The following is a 17,068-nucleotide window of genomic DNA, read 5'->3' as shown; positions in this document are numbered from 1 at the left end:
TCTCCCCCCTTTCTCTCTCGATTTCTCCCCCCCTCCCTCCCTCTCTCCATCACTGGCGACACGTGTTGAATGCTAAACTTAGCGGTCCGGAATAAAATTAATAAAGGGATGGACGCTCTATATATCCCCCCTTTCTCTGCCTTCCCCGTCTCCCTCTTTCACTGTCGCGCGTATCATAATGCAATATAAATATTTACTAGAACCACTCAGCCCTCTCATTGCCCCACCACCACCATCGCCACCTCCCTTGCGTCCCTCCGCATTTCCCCTCCCTCTCTCCCTCCCTCCATCCATCCATCACCGGCTGCCTCCCTGCATCCCTCCCTCGCCGTCCTGCCTTTTTTTCCCCCTCCCTCCTGCCTCCTATCGCCTCTTTCTGCTTCTCCAAGCAAAACGGAGGCGCCACACCAGCGTTTGTGGATCCACATGTGAGTGTCATCCTGCCTGGTGCGTCTTTGCATTGCATGGAGTGTGTGTTTAAATGTGTGTGCGCGCGTGCGCAAGCGTGCATGTGAATGAGAAATTTACTACAGTAGCATGTCAGCGACCATGTGTGAGCGGCTTGCGGAGGATCAAGACGCATGCAGTAGGATCATAACGCTGCAGCCGAGTTAGGCCTGAGAGCTGAAATTACACATTTATATTAAAGTAACTTTTCACAACCGTTTGCAAAGAGAAATGCAAATGAAACAGTGGGGTAAATAATAAACTAAATTACTCCCTCTTTTATTTACAGTCCTCTCTCTCCCAAAAATTAATTTGTTAAATGTAGAAGGTGGTGTTGTCCTCATCTGTGTGTAATGTCAAATCAGCATTAATCAATAGTTAGTCTCAGATCGCTCTGGAAATGGTGCTGTGATAGGAGTTTAACCTTTCCAGCAGACTTTGAGATTGTGGGGAAAAAAGTAGACATGCATGTAAAAGAAACCACAGAAAGAGAGAAAGAGTCTCTTTGTATTGATGTATTCGAGTATTGCAGCTTAGTAAATGAAGGTACTCCTCGCTTCCAATTGAGTCATCATCAATTTGAAAATTATCTGTGTGCACACAAACTGCAGTTGTGCAGATGCAGACTCAGACAAATGTCTAGAGGCTCAAAGTCCTTTATCAGACTTTGAGCAATCAGTCTTAAAGATACTGCATCACACAGTCATCATCACAAATGTGCATGAAAAAAAGATTTTGTTGGTAAAGTGTTTTTTTATTATCTCAAGATGTAAGTTCCAAAAAAAAAAAAAATCCAAAAATATTCCAAACAGAAAAATCTATTTTTTGTTAATCACAACATTTTAAAAAAGAGAGCGAAAGAAAAATGTTGAGACAGAATCTATTTCCAGAAGCTGTGTCGTCATTAGGAGCTGCAAAATGTTTTCACACAGACTAAACTTCATTAGGAAAAACATTACCTCTTGACACCGAGACAGAAAACTCAGAGATAAAAATTTGGGAAATAAACACAAAACTAATTTCGCTGCTGTTGAAATAAAAGAAAAATTCGATTTTTATTTTGGTGGTGAAGAAGCTGATTTTCTACACGTAAAATTAGGAAAAGAGACACATGTTCATCCAAATTACCTGGATGGCAATTAAGTTAGTTTTATTTATTATCTTCCCACTTATGGTGATTACTAACTGATTAATCTGCAAATACTGACAGATACTTCTGTGAGACATCTGCTGATATCATAAAGCTAAGTCCACAAACACAAGCATGCGCAGTCCACCTCCACGCACACCAGTGCCCACCACGTTGTTTCCACTCGGTATGTTTTGTGATGGAGCGATGCTGCGCTGGGGACAAACAATTAGGAACATAAACCACTGCTCGTTAATCTACATGCACACTGATGTGTAGTCAGTTTAAGGGCACGTTCCATATGGCAATAAAGGTTAGGATGTTAGGCGATGAAGCTGATCTGTTTGTCCCATCCCAGTGATTAGGCTCCAGATGGTATAGAAAGACTGGTGGCCACTGTTCCTAGGCCATACGATTTGCGATAAGAGAGCCATATCTGGTTTAGTGGTGCGTTCACTGTCGCTGTCATGGTATTAATAGGCTAGATACATATCAGCTATTCCTATTTTCTGCTACGGGGGGGGGGGGGGGGGGGGGGGGAAGGTGAACCAGCTGCTGTGCTCTTCATATTCCTCTTGTTATCTGTATTTGCCACATGCATTCATCTTCATTTGCATTCATCAATCAATTCATCATCACAGCTCGCTCGTGCGCTCCTCTCTCTCTCGCTCTTTCCCCCTGTCCCTGTGGTGGGCTCTCCGTTTTGCCTGGGGTCTACGGAGATGTTCGAGTGGTAACATTAGGGTTTATGAGGCATGTGATGGTATGCATCATCACTGTATTTATTCCTCAATGCGCGTCGGCATGCTTCTGTAGCAAACAAAGACCCACGCTTTCTGAATGTGTTCACTGGATAGTTACAGTATAGGAACACGTTCTCCGCTTGTGACGAATAAAGGCTGGATGCACAATCGAGGCACATTGCTTTGCTGATGTCTGTTTGTTTTCCAGGGTACGACTACTGTCTGTGACTGCATATGTGTGTTTGTGTGCTGGAGAGTGAGAGTGTGAGAGACAGTTTGATTTTTGCTGTTTGCTGTAATCTGATGTGACTAGGTTCTCCTATCTCTATTTACGCATCTGTTTAGCTCTGAGCTAACAATCAAACAGTAAGGTTTTCTCTCCCTCGTTCTCTTACAGTCTCTCTCTCTTGCAAAAACACAAACAAATACACATATAGTTTGTGTACAGATGCAGAGAAGCGCAAGGATGAAATTGCCTTCAGTATGGTGGACTCCATGACAAGATTCCTCCTTAAATTCTATTTGTTTTCTTCAAAAACTATTTAAAAATGGACATTTCTTACTTTCATAATGGTAAAAACATTTTACAAACCTCTTTAGAGGTTTGAAATGGATCAAACCCACTAGGTCAGGCTCTTCCCATAACAATTGATTATCAATCTGTCCGATTAGGAAACCCAAACTATTGTGAATCCATGGGTCAGCTGCTTTGATGTAAAAAATAAAGAAAATGGACTCTTACACAGTGCTTTTCTACTCAATTTAAGCTTTTAACGTGCTTTCTTACTACAAGGCTCATTCACTCCTTAACAAAAACGTGTTTTTTTTCTTTGCCTAAGCACTTTTAAACCTTCAAGATTCATTAGATTTAGTGTATCTTGTTCAAGGATAAAACAACACAAAGGCTGAAGGAGCCAGGGATCAAACTACCACCTGAGCCACAAAAACAGAATATCTTTTGTCGGTCATCTAGCAGTTGCGAGGCTATATACATGTAAAATATGTCAGTAAAAGAACAGGAAACATACCAATGGTGATTATCTTAAGAGATAAAGACAACTCAAGAGCTATTGTTCACCAGGCATGGTTAACCGTTTCTGCTGGTGGCTGACGTACTTCCTCCCCGACTGACGTGACAAGGTCATTTGTAATTATGATGGAGATGACAAAGATGGCAGTAATAGTACCAGCTTACTTATTTTCTTGTCCCTTCTTCCTCCTCCCTCAGATGAGACTCCTTGTCAAATACTGTGGGGCGCAAGCATGCACACAGAAATGCTCACGTGCACACATCAGACACAACCCAGTAAGCCAGTTCTTACTTGTTGTCCCACCTTATATGTATTGTGTTCTTTCTGTTTCTGTCCATGTCTACAGTTTATCAGTTTAAAAACATCTGTGGTGAAGGAAGTATTTGGGTCCTTAATTAGGCAAAGTTTTCCTGATACAACATAAAAAATACTAGTTTATGTATTTATTGCATAAATAAAACATATTGTGACAAAACAGATGTAAAATATCAAAGATCCAGTGCTAAAAACGCATTTAAAGTGCCTTACTATGTATTACACATTACATCATCACTTATGTAATTAAAGTGTGAGCAGCATTTTCCTGTTGTTTGCTAATGAGAAGCTAATATATATTTCTTTATATTCTGTTGGGTAATTAATTTAACACAGTGCATTTTATTAAGTCATCAGTATGCTGTCTGTTTTCATTTGCAAAAAGTCGAAGTACGGAATAATATACAGAACTGTTATGGGATAGAAATAACTACAAACGTCAAGCTGTGCATAGATGTGCATAAACACATTATTTGAAATGTATATTTCCACCATGACACAAAAGTCTTTAAATTTTTAGAAAAATTTTTCTTCTAAGCTAGAGATTTACTAAATGTAGTGCTGTGCAAAAGTCTCGAGCTCCCCTTTATCTCTTTTTATCTTGCTTCTAAGGAGCCAGACTTTCCTGTACATAGTTAAAGTGGTCTTGAGTAGTTCTCCAGGCTTTATGAAGGTCTTTCAAACCTTGGTCACTTTTCAGTCCAATCCTGTTTTTTAAACCACTTAACACTAACCTATGAATCATTCAGTCATAGATTAGATTAGACTTAATAATGGTCAAATCTATAGAAAATGCTGAAGATAAGACTGTTTGACAGGCATAAAATAATACTTTGTACCAACAAAGTGGTTTCAAGAGAGCTATTTGCTGAACTTGGCATATCATGCCCTTAAAATATTAGGAAAATATCAGGAAATTAGACGAGTAGAGAACAAAAGAATTAGCAGGCCTGTATCTATAGTAGTAGTACTGCAAAGTAACGTCCTTAAGAAATAGTGTAAAAAAAATCCAGCAAAGACCTGACACAGGAGCTGAGAGAAGCATCTGATCCTTCAGTTGATCCAGCTACTGTTCACTGAAGCCTCATGACAAATGGTCTCAGTGGAAGGGAAAGGTGGCTGTAAAGGAGCCGTTTTTAAGGAAGGCAAACAGGGAGAAAACACTGAGGTATGCCAAACTACACAAGAACTGAGTTGAAAATCAAAAAGTGATGGTTCAAACTGTCATCAATATGTACAAAGGTCATGACAGAGGTGCAGCAGTGAGTGTCTACAGCCATCTGTGAAACACGGTGGAGGCTCAGTCATGGTTTGGAGCTGCTTTTCAGCCACTGGTGTTGGAGATCTTGTTAAAACTGATTGAATTATGAACACAGAAAAGTAGCATCAGATGCTGACCCATCAGGCAATACCATCTGGAAAGTGTCTAATTGGTAATGAAAATGACGTGAAAATAATGCCAAACACAAACAGTGGAGCACTATCAGTCATGGACTTGTCTCCCCAAAGCCCAGACCTCAACCTTATTGAGGCATCATGTTGACCTATAATGGAAGAAAAGGCAGCAAACATCCAAAAATGAGCTTTGAATGTCCTTCAGGAAGCCTGAAAAACTATTCCTGAAGACTAATTAAAGAAATTATAAGAAAGCTGCCTGAAGGAGTTCAGGCTGTGTTGGAGAATAAAGACGGTCACACCAAATATTGACTTTCAACTTGTTAGTATTGTACAAAATTTGTTTTTGCCTTAAATTCTGTATTTCCATAGATGTTTGCACATTTCAGTAGATTGCAACATCCGTTTTCCATTTTCCTAGCAAGATATAAATAAATGAGGGTTGGATCAATTTTTGCAAGACTTTTGCATTGCACTGTTTATTTAGTGGTAACATCAGAAATGGTGACTGAATGCCCGATGAAATATTGTAAAGGTGAATAAGAGTTATCATTTAAGATTATTTTCTCCAAAGATGTTCTCACATTTGCTTCTGTTTTTAATAAACTAATAGCATATGTTAAAAAAAAGATTCGGGTATTAATTCCTTAAATGAATGGCAAAATATTAATTGGAAATGTTGTCATCATATCACCATTTTTCATGCCAGAACGCGTGCATGACTCCAGCTGTCAGCATTTGACACTTTATTGTTTTATGCATTAATATGCTTGTTTGTTTTTTGTATATTTCCTTCACTGAGTACTTTTACATTTAATATTTCACACATGCCACTGTCATGATGCTTTTTTAAAACATTTTCAATCGAGGACTTGTTAATGTAGTATTTGAGTATGGTAATTATACTAGATAAGTAAGCACTGCATCTGAATACCACTGTTTTGCATTTATGTGCTGTTAGGAAGATCCAACATCTGTGGCTGTTTTATTGAAAATCCAACCCAGAAGACAAGTGATAAACAAACATGGCTGGCCTGCAGCTTAACAGCCAACACAATAAGCCTAACAAACTCTACTTAAGATTCTTCCTACCCACAAGGAGCGTGTTCATACAAGAGTTGTTTTTACTTTCCACTGGCAAGAAATTTGTCGCCAAGCCAGTTCTGTAAGATTTGTCATTTAGGGATTACAAGATTTCTAGGAAATGAATTTGATTTCCTAGTTCCAAGTGAAAGCAGGGAGAAACATGGATTGGAGAAAATAATTCACGTGTGTGCCAGGTGGTGAATTGTTTGAATATTATAACATAATTTTTACCAATTAGTATTTTTAATAAAAAAACATTAGGGGTGAGTTATGTTACGGGGAAGCCCAGTTGTGCAACGGTTAGTACTGTTGCCTCCCAGCAAGAGCGTTCCTGGTTCAAATCTGGAATCCGGCTGGCGTTTGTGTGGAGTTTGCCTGTTTGGGTCCTCTTTGGGTACTCCGGCTTCCTCCCCTTGTCCAAAGATGTGCACGTTAGGTTAACAGGGGGTTGTGATGAAATGTCTGCAGGTGTAAATGTGAGTTTGAATGACTCGCTCCCTGTTCTGTAACCTGCCCAGGGAGCACCCTTTCTTTCACCCTGTGACAGCTAGGATACACAACCGTGAATTTTAGAACAGTTAGAGAATTATGTAAACTCATGTAGTCATGTACATCTACTTAGCAAGCAAAAGGTTGCTGGTTCAATACCAGCCGGTGACACAAATCACCTTATGGGTTGCATCGGGTAGGATGTCTGAGTAAGCTGAAACTACCTGCTATGGCGACCTGTTGTGAGAAGGCAGCAGCCAAAAGTAAAAGTAAAAGCTTTAGTGAACATGCCATCACCAAACTCTCACTAATGAAATTGCATTATATTAAGCTGACAATTGGCTGACGTATTTCTCCACAGCCATTGTGTTCTTTGTGAAAGCAGGAGTAAGAGGTTAGAGCTGGTACGTTATCAGCTAATGCTAGCAATATTGTTGACATTAGGTGGAATGCTCATTTTGGCCCGTGAAAAACTATTTTAAAGGAAAACCAAAAAATAGAACTGCGTCTAAAATTTCCCCCAAGGATAACCCAAAAACTGCAGGACAAAATGACAAATCTGATCTAATATACCCATCATCTTAATAAAGCTCGTCCAAGATCAGCATTGCTACTGACCAGTGATATTGTCTGACCATTGAGTTAGCATTAGCCAATTAGCTATTGCTATAAAAAACAATCACTAGACAACCAACACGGGTAACCAAAATTTAGCTAATAATAACAGCAAACCTAAGTTAGTATAATATATTTATTATATTTTATAAAAGAATGAAGAAAACACCTAAATACTTACCATTTGTTCCAGAACTGAGTTTTATATAAGCAAAGGCATTTTTTTCTTTGTCCTCCACATTTCAAAGCTATGACATCACAACAATGTGACTTTTCAGTTGCAATATTAATCCTGGACCAACATTATTAAAATGATGTGGGAACAACACGAAGAGGAGATATCAGATCTGCACCTGCTTTTGGAGCCAGCCTCGAGCGGTTACTCTGGGAACTGCAAATTTTTCACACTGCATCCTTTTTCAGTCTCAGGGGTTTGCATCCAATTCAGTCCGCCTCAGGTTTCACTTGTAACAAAGCTAGTGAATCAGTATTAACCTGCAGAATGAACTTTTCAGCACAAGCAATGTATTATTAGTGGCCATTAGTCAGCTCCAGAGCTCATAACGTCTATGTATTTTTTTTTTCAATTTCAGCTCTGCTGTAGCTCTTTATAACCTTAACTAGGTTTTACAAAGCACTTTAAAACTGCACACCACACAACCGTGGAGCTTTACAATGCAGAAACAGAGGCTGCCATAATATAGACACACTATACTTCATGAAGCAAAAGATTATTGTTGCAATTAAAGCTTTTTAAATTGTGAATAAGCCATGCTTTTATAGCTCTTTAAAATATATTTCTCATTTACCCATTCACACTCCCCCCCACACACTAACACAAGCCAGTGCCTCCCAATGGTCAGGGACCAAAACGCTAACCCTAGTATTAGTGGACAACGTGCTTGACCACCTGAGCCACAACCACCCCCGTGAAAGGATAATTTTATGGAAAAGAATATGTAATGAGTTTTTGGGGGTTTAATCAATGCCAGAAGGAGGACGTTAACAACCCAACCTCCTTTCAGCACTTGCAGACACACAGGAAAATAAATGACTGGAATCTAACCTCAGCTAATTCAAACTGCAGTTTATTACATAGACTACAGGTTTGGATATCTTTGATATGTTCTGCAGCAAGACAGTTATTTCTACTGAAACATAGGCATGCCATAATGTATATCCAAGATGGGGGAATACCACAAGCAGTGAGAGATTGAGGAGTAGTGAGAAGGCTTAGTGTCTCAGAGGAGTGGTTTAGACTGGCAGTATACTCTACCTGAAATTGAATTTGGCATGTTCATGCAGGCCACATGACAGAGGATCAGCCCTCAAACACCTTGCAGTATTTGAGGGCTGATCCTCTGGTAAAATATTTTCTTTGCCTTGTTCACCAATTCACATTCAGTTTTATTGTTTTTGTTGCTTTATTTTTCTTTCTTCTTAAATATCCAGTTCTGTTGTTTTCTCTCAGTGTGACTGGTAAGTTCCTCCATCTGGCATAGATGTCATTAAACAAACAGATCTTGAGCCACAGGGAATAAGCTGAAATTTCCACACAGTGCTGCATTCAACAGTTGTTAAGAAACCACTAAATTGTATAGTACTGGTGAGAGTATATGCTATAAAATTGAGCGTAAAATTGCATGATGGGGGGCTGGTTACATGCGATAAACAAACACTGGAGAAGGGGTTTGGTAGAGTAATGTGCAAGGGCCATAGAGCATTGTCATGTCTTTAATAAAGCTCGAGATGCCTTTTCATCTTTCTGTAAATTCCCCCACCTTGCAAATTACTCTATATGCGTGCTTTTACTTTGCATTCAGTCATTGAGTCCATCCCTCTCTCCCTTTCTCTCTGTCCCACAAACCCAGCAGAAAGTGAGGGAAAGTGGCAATTGAATTTCCTTTCAGAGCAGTGTGTGGAATAGGAAAAAGTGCAGGGCCACAGCGCTAGCCTCTATCTCATGCAGACACTGAACGCAGCCTTAATCCATTCCCTTGCCCTTCCCCTTCCACACACACTTGTCTCCAAATCCCCTCCACTCCATTCCTGGAATAAATTATTTCATTTCTTTTTGGTCCACAGCATTTTTATTCGTCTCAGTGGCATGCCTTAACTTCTGTCCCTGTGGAGAGCCCTGATGAATGTGTTGGGCTCGCAACCTCTGATCATCCCTGCTCTGAACGCCTTTAGATACACACTAGCTTCTGGCTGCCTCCAATGCACATAAGAATTGTCTCTCCTCCCCCCACCCTCCTCCCTCTGACTCACAAATACACAAAGGAATAATGCAAGCTATATAATAGATCTGGATCTTTTATCTTTTTCTTCACACGCACACAAACTCTGCAGAGACAAAAACACATTTTCGCTCTCCTCTGTGGATATGAGCTGGCGATGCTGCTCCTTGTTCTGCTTAATGATGACATTTAAGAACACTGAACATTTTCAAATAACATCCATAATTCATTGAGGAAAATACTTTCAGCAATGTATAGACTGAATGTGTGCAATTCAATCTATACTGCTGAGTTCATGGACAAGGAGTAAAGCTGCAAATTAATTATTCTTTTTTTATACACATAAATCTAATTACTCAATACTTGATTTTAAAGGAGAAGCCTGTGTGTGATAACATAAATGCAAATGGGTTACAAATTAAAGGTGAATGCTAACAGTCACTTCACCCCTGCAGGGAGGGGATTGGTCATCTTTGTCGTGTTGTGTGGACATTTTGGTGGTGTGTTCGTGCCTTTAGAAGGAACAGTTTCACCTTCGTCCTTTGATGAAACATTCCTATCCTGATGGGAGTGAAGTCTTCCGGGATAGGAATGTACCCATCCATAGAAAGCAAGCATGCATTGTTTACTTATACAACACTTTTAACCCACTAGAGTCTCAAAAGTCTTTACAATAGCCAAAAAGCACCACATTCCAAACTGGAAACAAAAAAGCATACACGTTACAAGAAAAGCACTGCAATTAAAAACAAAGAACAATAAAAAGAAAACACATAGTTAGAATAGTTAGTATTTTTTTTACATGTTCATTTATCTTCAACGTGAAGCTTTAATCTGAACTGCAAAGCATTTTGTAACTCTATTGTCAGTTATTATCACATTGTAATAATAACTAATAAAGTTATTATTACAAGGATATAGTGTACTTGTAGAATCAGTGCTAACTGCCAGTTAAGGTATTCTGGTGGCATGTGTGGACATTACACCTTACTGTGAAACTTGTTTTTTCTATTTATTTACCACTTGTTATAAGGGTGCAATATGTGTAAGTGTGTGAGTGTTTGGAGGAATTAATGATGACACTCATACAATTTCTTGTGCCAAGTTATCATGCTGGGCTGCTGTACTCATTGGCTTGTCCTGAAACCCTATCTGGAGCCCTAACGATGTTGGATAAGAAGCCATCTTACTCACTGGTGTGCACATGTATTTCAAGATTAGGATTCGATAAGGATAGGTGAGCGCTCTGTTTCATCGAGGTCACCGGGGAATTCGCTTCTAGCTTCTAAAACACCAGAAACTCCACATACACACACACACACACACACATACACACACACACACACACACACACAGAAACCACATTTCCCTGGGGGGCGGTCCTCCAGTGGTATCAATTAAGGAGGAAGCCCAATCAATGTCTTAGCACCAGCCTGATACTCAGCTACAAGGAGATTAAGACTAGACTTACATCTTAACACAGCGGAGTGAGCAAGACACCAAAAAAAACATACAAAGGCCCCACATGCACTACACAAAAAAAACACACATTATAACATCACAGCACAAAGATTTTAGGACAAATAACTAGCCTGCTTTTTGTCTGCTGTGTGGCTGCATCTGGCAGTGTTTTTGCTTTGAGAGACTCTCTGAACAGAGGGCATTAATGGTATGTGTACTTTCTATTTTTCTCACAGTTATTTTTCTCCTCTTGTCTCTTTGCTAGGCTAAAGTCTGACCTAAATACTTCAGGTTTTTGATGATTGGACCAAAACAGAGATCAGAGGCGTCCAGCGGGCTTGTCGTGATAATGGAGAGAAGGAAGGCAGGCAGAGGATCTGGACACACTCATGCAGAGATTCTGGTACTTACCGCACTTCGTAACTGTACAACACGGAGCTCATAAACCAGTCAAACTTCATTTTAAAGCCTCACCTTCCACCCCACATTGAGATGAAAAAGCTGCAGTGTATCAGCTCTTTGAAACAGTAATCCACTGCTAAAACTGGCTGGGCACGAGGGGTCCATCATTCACACGCTCTGGGGGTGGGGGACACACCAGAGAACCTCTGACCTTGTCTTGTGACCACACCGAGAGATTGAAGAGCCCGTAATGCAGCGATGGCAGCTGGCCCACCAGTTTTTCAGCTTAATACTGATCCATACTGCTCACCATTGTGTCCTCACATAGCCACACACACACACACATTGTCTCCCTAGCGCACGCACACACACACACACACACACACACACACACACACACACACACACACACACACACACACACACACAAAGACAATCAGAACAGGAAACATGGAGGTCAAAGAACGGCTCACCAGTTTTTAAATGCACCCATTTATTTTTCATGAAATGACGTGAGGGGACTTGATAGGTGAGAGCACGATGATGAAGTCCCTTCCAATTTCATTGGCACCTGCTCCTTCATGCTGCAGGACAGGAAATAAAGACGGGCAGCTCTGACCAGAAGAAATCTTTTAAAATGTTTCAGTCAGGTGAAACTCAGGTCAAGTACTGTGACGCTTCAAAAGAACTTCATTAATCAGTGCTAAAAGACAAATTAGAGTTTATCACAGATGTAAGTGAGTTAGCCTTGTGCTCTAACATACATACAACAAACAATACTTTATTTTGTTTATTCTATTTCCAAGCATAATACTGTAATATAAAACAAATTCATTTAAATTAAATCAAATAAAAAAACAAGTTATTTCCACAGTTCCTAACCCTTGGAAGTTATTTCCTGTTTTGGGTGTCCACACTGCAGAATCCAGAGAAGAAGAAACCCTGAAGAGGAACCTTTTAAGTGTATGGTGTAGACATAATCGCAGCATGACCAACTACCACATTCAAAAATATATTTAAAAATTCAAAAACACTGTGTAAAGCCTCAGTCACCAAGCCAGAGATCAATCGACAACCCTGCGGCAACTTCCGGTCACTAGGAAAAAATCTGCATCCCTGATTGGTTGATGAAGTAGAAGCTGGTGAAATAGTTCGCAAAGATGATGCTGAAACCTGAAAAAAAAAAGTGACACAAAGCCAAATGTTTACCTGTAACATAAACGTGGTGCCTCACTGGCGCAACCAATATTTCAAAAAAGCACAAGTTTTACTTCGAATGGGTGAACATTTGTGCCACACTTGCCAGTTTCACTACCACTCAGAAAGCTACTGACAAATCAGACGAGTGACGTCTTCCATGTAAACTAGTGGCGACCATGGCAAATGAGCGGAGAATGTTGGAGCAGCACCGTCTTCCTCTTTGGAACAATTTCACTGCCAGCAAACAGCAATCACTCGCCAACCAGTTGGGGTGTACAAATTTTTCCCTAGCAACCAGAGGTTGCCAGAGAGTCACTGACCGGCGTGACTGGGGCTTTAGCAATTGATTTCACAGACTAGCCGATTGGGGATTTTACTTATTTCCCCCTAGCAACCAAGGTTGTCAGGGGTCGCTTGGCCTGTGTTCAGCACATATGCAATGAGGGGAAATATAGCGAGATGGTCACCCATCGAAGTGATATTTTCGCTGACATTTCCTCTCTACTTGCATCCCTGAGCATCCACACACAGTCAAGCATCACAGAGAGAAAATGAAGAAACAGAATGGCAAACAATGAAGACCACAATTGGAGAAGTGCACCAACACAGCTCTGCTATTAAATATTAGTGTAATGGTATACACATTTAATATTCAACTTTCCTGGTGGAAACTCTGCTTTTCCAATACCACAGTCATCATGAAACCCATGAGACATGCAAACACACAGGTCTGACCACAAGATCCTAAATCCTACGTTTCCACTTGTTGTTATATCAACTGTCAGTTACTGTTATGTCACATTAGCATTGCTACTGGCAGTGAAAATGGAAACAAGTAAAAATATGTGAATGTGCTCAGGGGAGCTGGAAGTGTGTAGGGAAATTTCTCTGAACACATTCAAGGGTTATACATTAGATAAAGGTTATCTTGGGGTTGGAAGCATCTTATTTAATGGACCTCGCACAAAAACAACCTTTTAAACAGTTATAAATCCACACACAGTGCACTGTGATTTAACCAGTACTGACTCAGTCAAACCACAGAGGTGGAGGTTGAATGAATTAAATTGTAATCTGGTGTGATTGTAATAAACTGGCAGAGGTGGGACCAAGTCATTGTTTTGCAAGTCTCAAGTAAGTCTCAAGTCTTTATCCTCAAGTCTCAAGTCAAGTCTCAAGTAATGTCAGGCAAGTCAGAGTCGAGTCTCAAGTCACTGGTGTAAAAGTCCGAGTCAAGTCACAAGTCTGAAACTTTGAATTTCAAGTCCTTTCGAGTCTTTAAAAAAAAAAGAAAAGAAAAAATAATGTTGCAGTTATGCTAAATGTAAATATTAGACCATGTAATTTTAAAATCTGTGTTTTTCTCAACACATGACAAAATAGTGAACTTAGAAAATATACACAAATTGTGAAATTGCACCTCTTTAAAATGCAGCTCAATTAAACCTAGCTCCAAGAATAATTTTCACCGACAGTTCTGAGATAAGCTGCATGTTATTCTTGGATGCGGTTGTAGGACCGGCTTTAAAATCGCATGACAAAAATATCATACACATTAAAAAAAACTGTATCACCAACGTAGCCTGGACAACATTTGCTAGTTAGATGAAGTCAGCTATCTCATCTTAGCATATTTATATGCATATTTATAATCATACGGTTCTTGGAGTGAGTGCATACACTCATGAAGTTTAGTAACTTCAGGTCACTGCAACAAGCCCAGGTACAGTTTACCGACGGATGGGTACAGGACCTTGAAATGCACCGTGTAGAACGAAAGACCATCGTACGTATCATAAGTTTACCAGTCTCACAAATTGTCGTCATAAATACACATTCCTTAACCGTTTATTAATAGGACCTTTGAGCTCAACGGTAATTAATTAGTAGTGGAAATAATTTCTGGTACCCATCACAGAAATGTAGCAGTGACAACAATATTGTATGCTGTAATCGTACTGGGCAATTAGTGATACAAAACAACTGTTTTATCCTGTGAATAAAAGTATATGTTTTTGTCAATGTACCATAATAACAGAAGCGAAACGCAATATTGTGTCAGGACATTTCACTATTTATGCACAATAAATAAAGGAGCATAGCGCGACAATTTCTGTTCAGCGCCAGACTTGCTTGTAACCTATATCACTAATTATGTTATGAAAATGACGTATTAACTACTAAAAAACACTGACCTTCGTGTAAATGCTTGGAGCAGACTAACCTGTGAGCTGGAGTGTTCTGGGACGTTATATTTGGTCTTTGAATGGCTGCAATCCAGGCCATCCGTCGCGTCTTTGTTACTTCGGAAACATGGCTTGAACAATTTCTCTTCAACGACGTAATCCGATAACAACCGATCTCTTTACCCGTCAGCTTCCCGTGGCTGTCATGCGACCGGCTATTGCAGTTAATAATACAACAGCTTCTTGACATTTTTGTGTTTCTTTTTATCGCTGTATAACTGATTTTAATTGAAAGCCTGCGTGCGCTAGTACCGCTTGCCACGAGTTCCCAGAATCCTTTGCGGTTCTACCCGTGAATGACGTCACATTTTCAATCTCTATATAATATGCATGTTAAATTTTATATTTGGGGTAAAATATCAAGTCTTTTCAAGTAAACCGGTTCAAGTCCAATTCAAGTCCCAAGTCATTGGTGTAAAAGTCCAAGTCAAGTCACAAGTCTTAGAACATTTTTTCAAGTCAAGTCTAAAGTCATAAAATTAATGACTCGAGTCTGACTCGAGTCCAAGTCATGTGACTCGAGTCCACACCTCTGTAAACTGGGACCACATGCTCCCAGGTTGAGCTGTTATTTAACTTTCACCCCTCCCTGTTTGCTTAAGATTTCCAGTAAACGTTTCCAGGAGTAAGTAAACCGCCGTGATTTTTTTTTTTTTTACATGAGTGGCAACAGTTCTTGAATTTGCTGCTTCTTGCATGCACTCAAGGGGCACACTCGTGCACTGGTCCTACACACTTCTTTGCAGAACATCATTTATATGTTGTTTACCGTCACAAGGGGGCAAGGTCAGAAAATACTGGTCTGTGGGTTATTCTTGTTCATATTTGTGCTGTTGTTGGTCGCTTTCAACAAAAACACACAGAGGGTCATAAAAGACAAGAAACCTTTTTGTAGTGCAGTGAAGCAGAGTTTTAAAAAGTGTCAAATGAGGTGACTGGTTACACTTCTCGTAGTGCTTTTCATAGTGAAGTGTAGTTACTCACTTCCTGTTCCAGCCAACATTTTAAATAATCATCATTTGACCATCACTGCTAGCTAACACATTTGGTTTTTTGGAGGGAGGAAAGTATAAAAGCAAGTCTGTGTAGGTTGCATCCTTAACTCTGCATAGACAAATACCTATGCAAATGGCCAAAAATGCAGTACTATGAATCGTACTTCAGGCAGCAGCTACTGTGTTTTGACTCCACCAGCCTTGTCCAAATAATTTGCTTATAGAGATGTTATCACAGTTGAAGCAGATTCCAGGTTTATTAATATCAAGTATAAATGCACATTGTTATGGATTAGATGGTTTTCTCTGGTCAAAGTATCCTTCATGATCACACATGAGATAAAATAAAGACTAGCAAACCACTGATTATGGTGAATTTATGGTTTCGCAGTTGTGCCTGTGCCTGGGTATTTACCTACATAAAGCATACACATGCAACCTTACATGGACATGCTAGTGGAAACCACTAGCGCAAAGCTTGATGTGGATAACAATGGCGATTGGTTGGAAACCATGAATGTTAAAAGTGTGTAAAACTTTGAAAATACAGTATGAGAAGCACAGATGTCAGCTCCAGTGAACAGTGCAGTACAAGAAAAATATTTGCCCTGAATTGATTTTTTAAAATATATTTGCCACATTTTCACGTTTCATATCAAACAAACTTTAATATTAGACAAAGATAACCTGAGTAAAAAATAAAGTTTTTAAATGATGATTTAATTTGTTAAAGGGAAAAGCTGTCCAAACCAGCCTGGCTGTACGTGAAAAGTAATAACTGGTTGTGCCACCCTTGACAACAAGAACTGCAATCAAGCCTAACTGACAATGAGTCTTTTGCATCACTGTGGGGAAATGTTGGCCCACTCTTCTTTGCAGAATTGTTTTAATTCGGCCACATTGGGGGGTTTTCCAGCATGAACAGCCTGTTTAAGGTCACGCCAAAGCATCTCAATCTGAGTTAAGTCTGGACTTTGCCTTGGCCACTCCAAAGCCTTCATTATATTTTCTCTTGGCCATTCAGAGGTGGGTGCAATTGGGAGTGAGGAGGGCAGTTACTTTTCACAGAGGGCCAGGTAGGTTTAGATAGCTTTGTGTGACACACATGCAAAAAAAATAAAGAAGGGAATACAACTTTTTCATGGGACTGTGTGTTGCCTAACCAACAAAAGCACAAGCAAGAGGAGCCCACAGACTGCTTGTTTCTGCCACTCCACCCCTGGTGACAGTAAACAGCTACGCTCTGAATAGGACCACCACAGAACCACGCTGTC

The sequence above is a fragment of the Rhamphochromis longiceps genome, linkage group LG11 (assembly GCF_057381845.1).
Source record: "Rhamphochromis longiceps isolate RC_006_pf linkage group LG11, R_longiceps_female_GT1.1, whole genome shotgun sequence".
NCBI classification, from domain to species: domain Eukaryota; kingdom Metazoa; phylum Chordata; class Actinopteri; order Cichliformes; family Cichlidae; genus Rhamphochromis; species Rhamphochromis longiceps.
The sequence above is the reverse complement of the archived record's forward strand: the minus strand, read 5'-3'. Positions refer to the sequence as shown.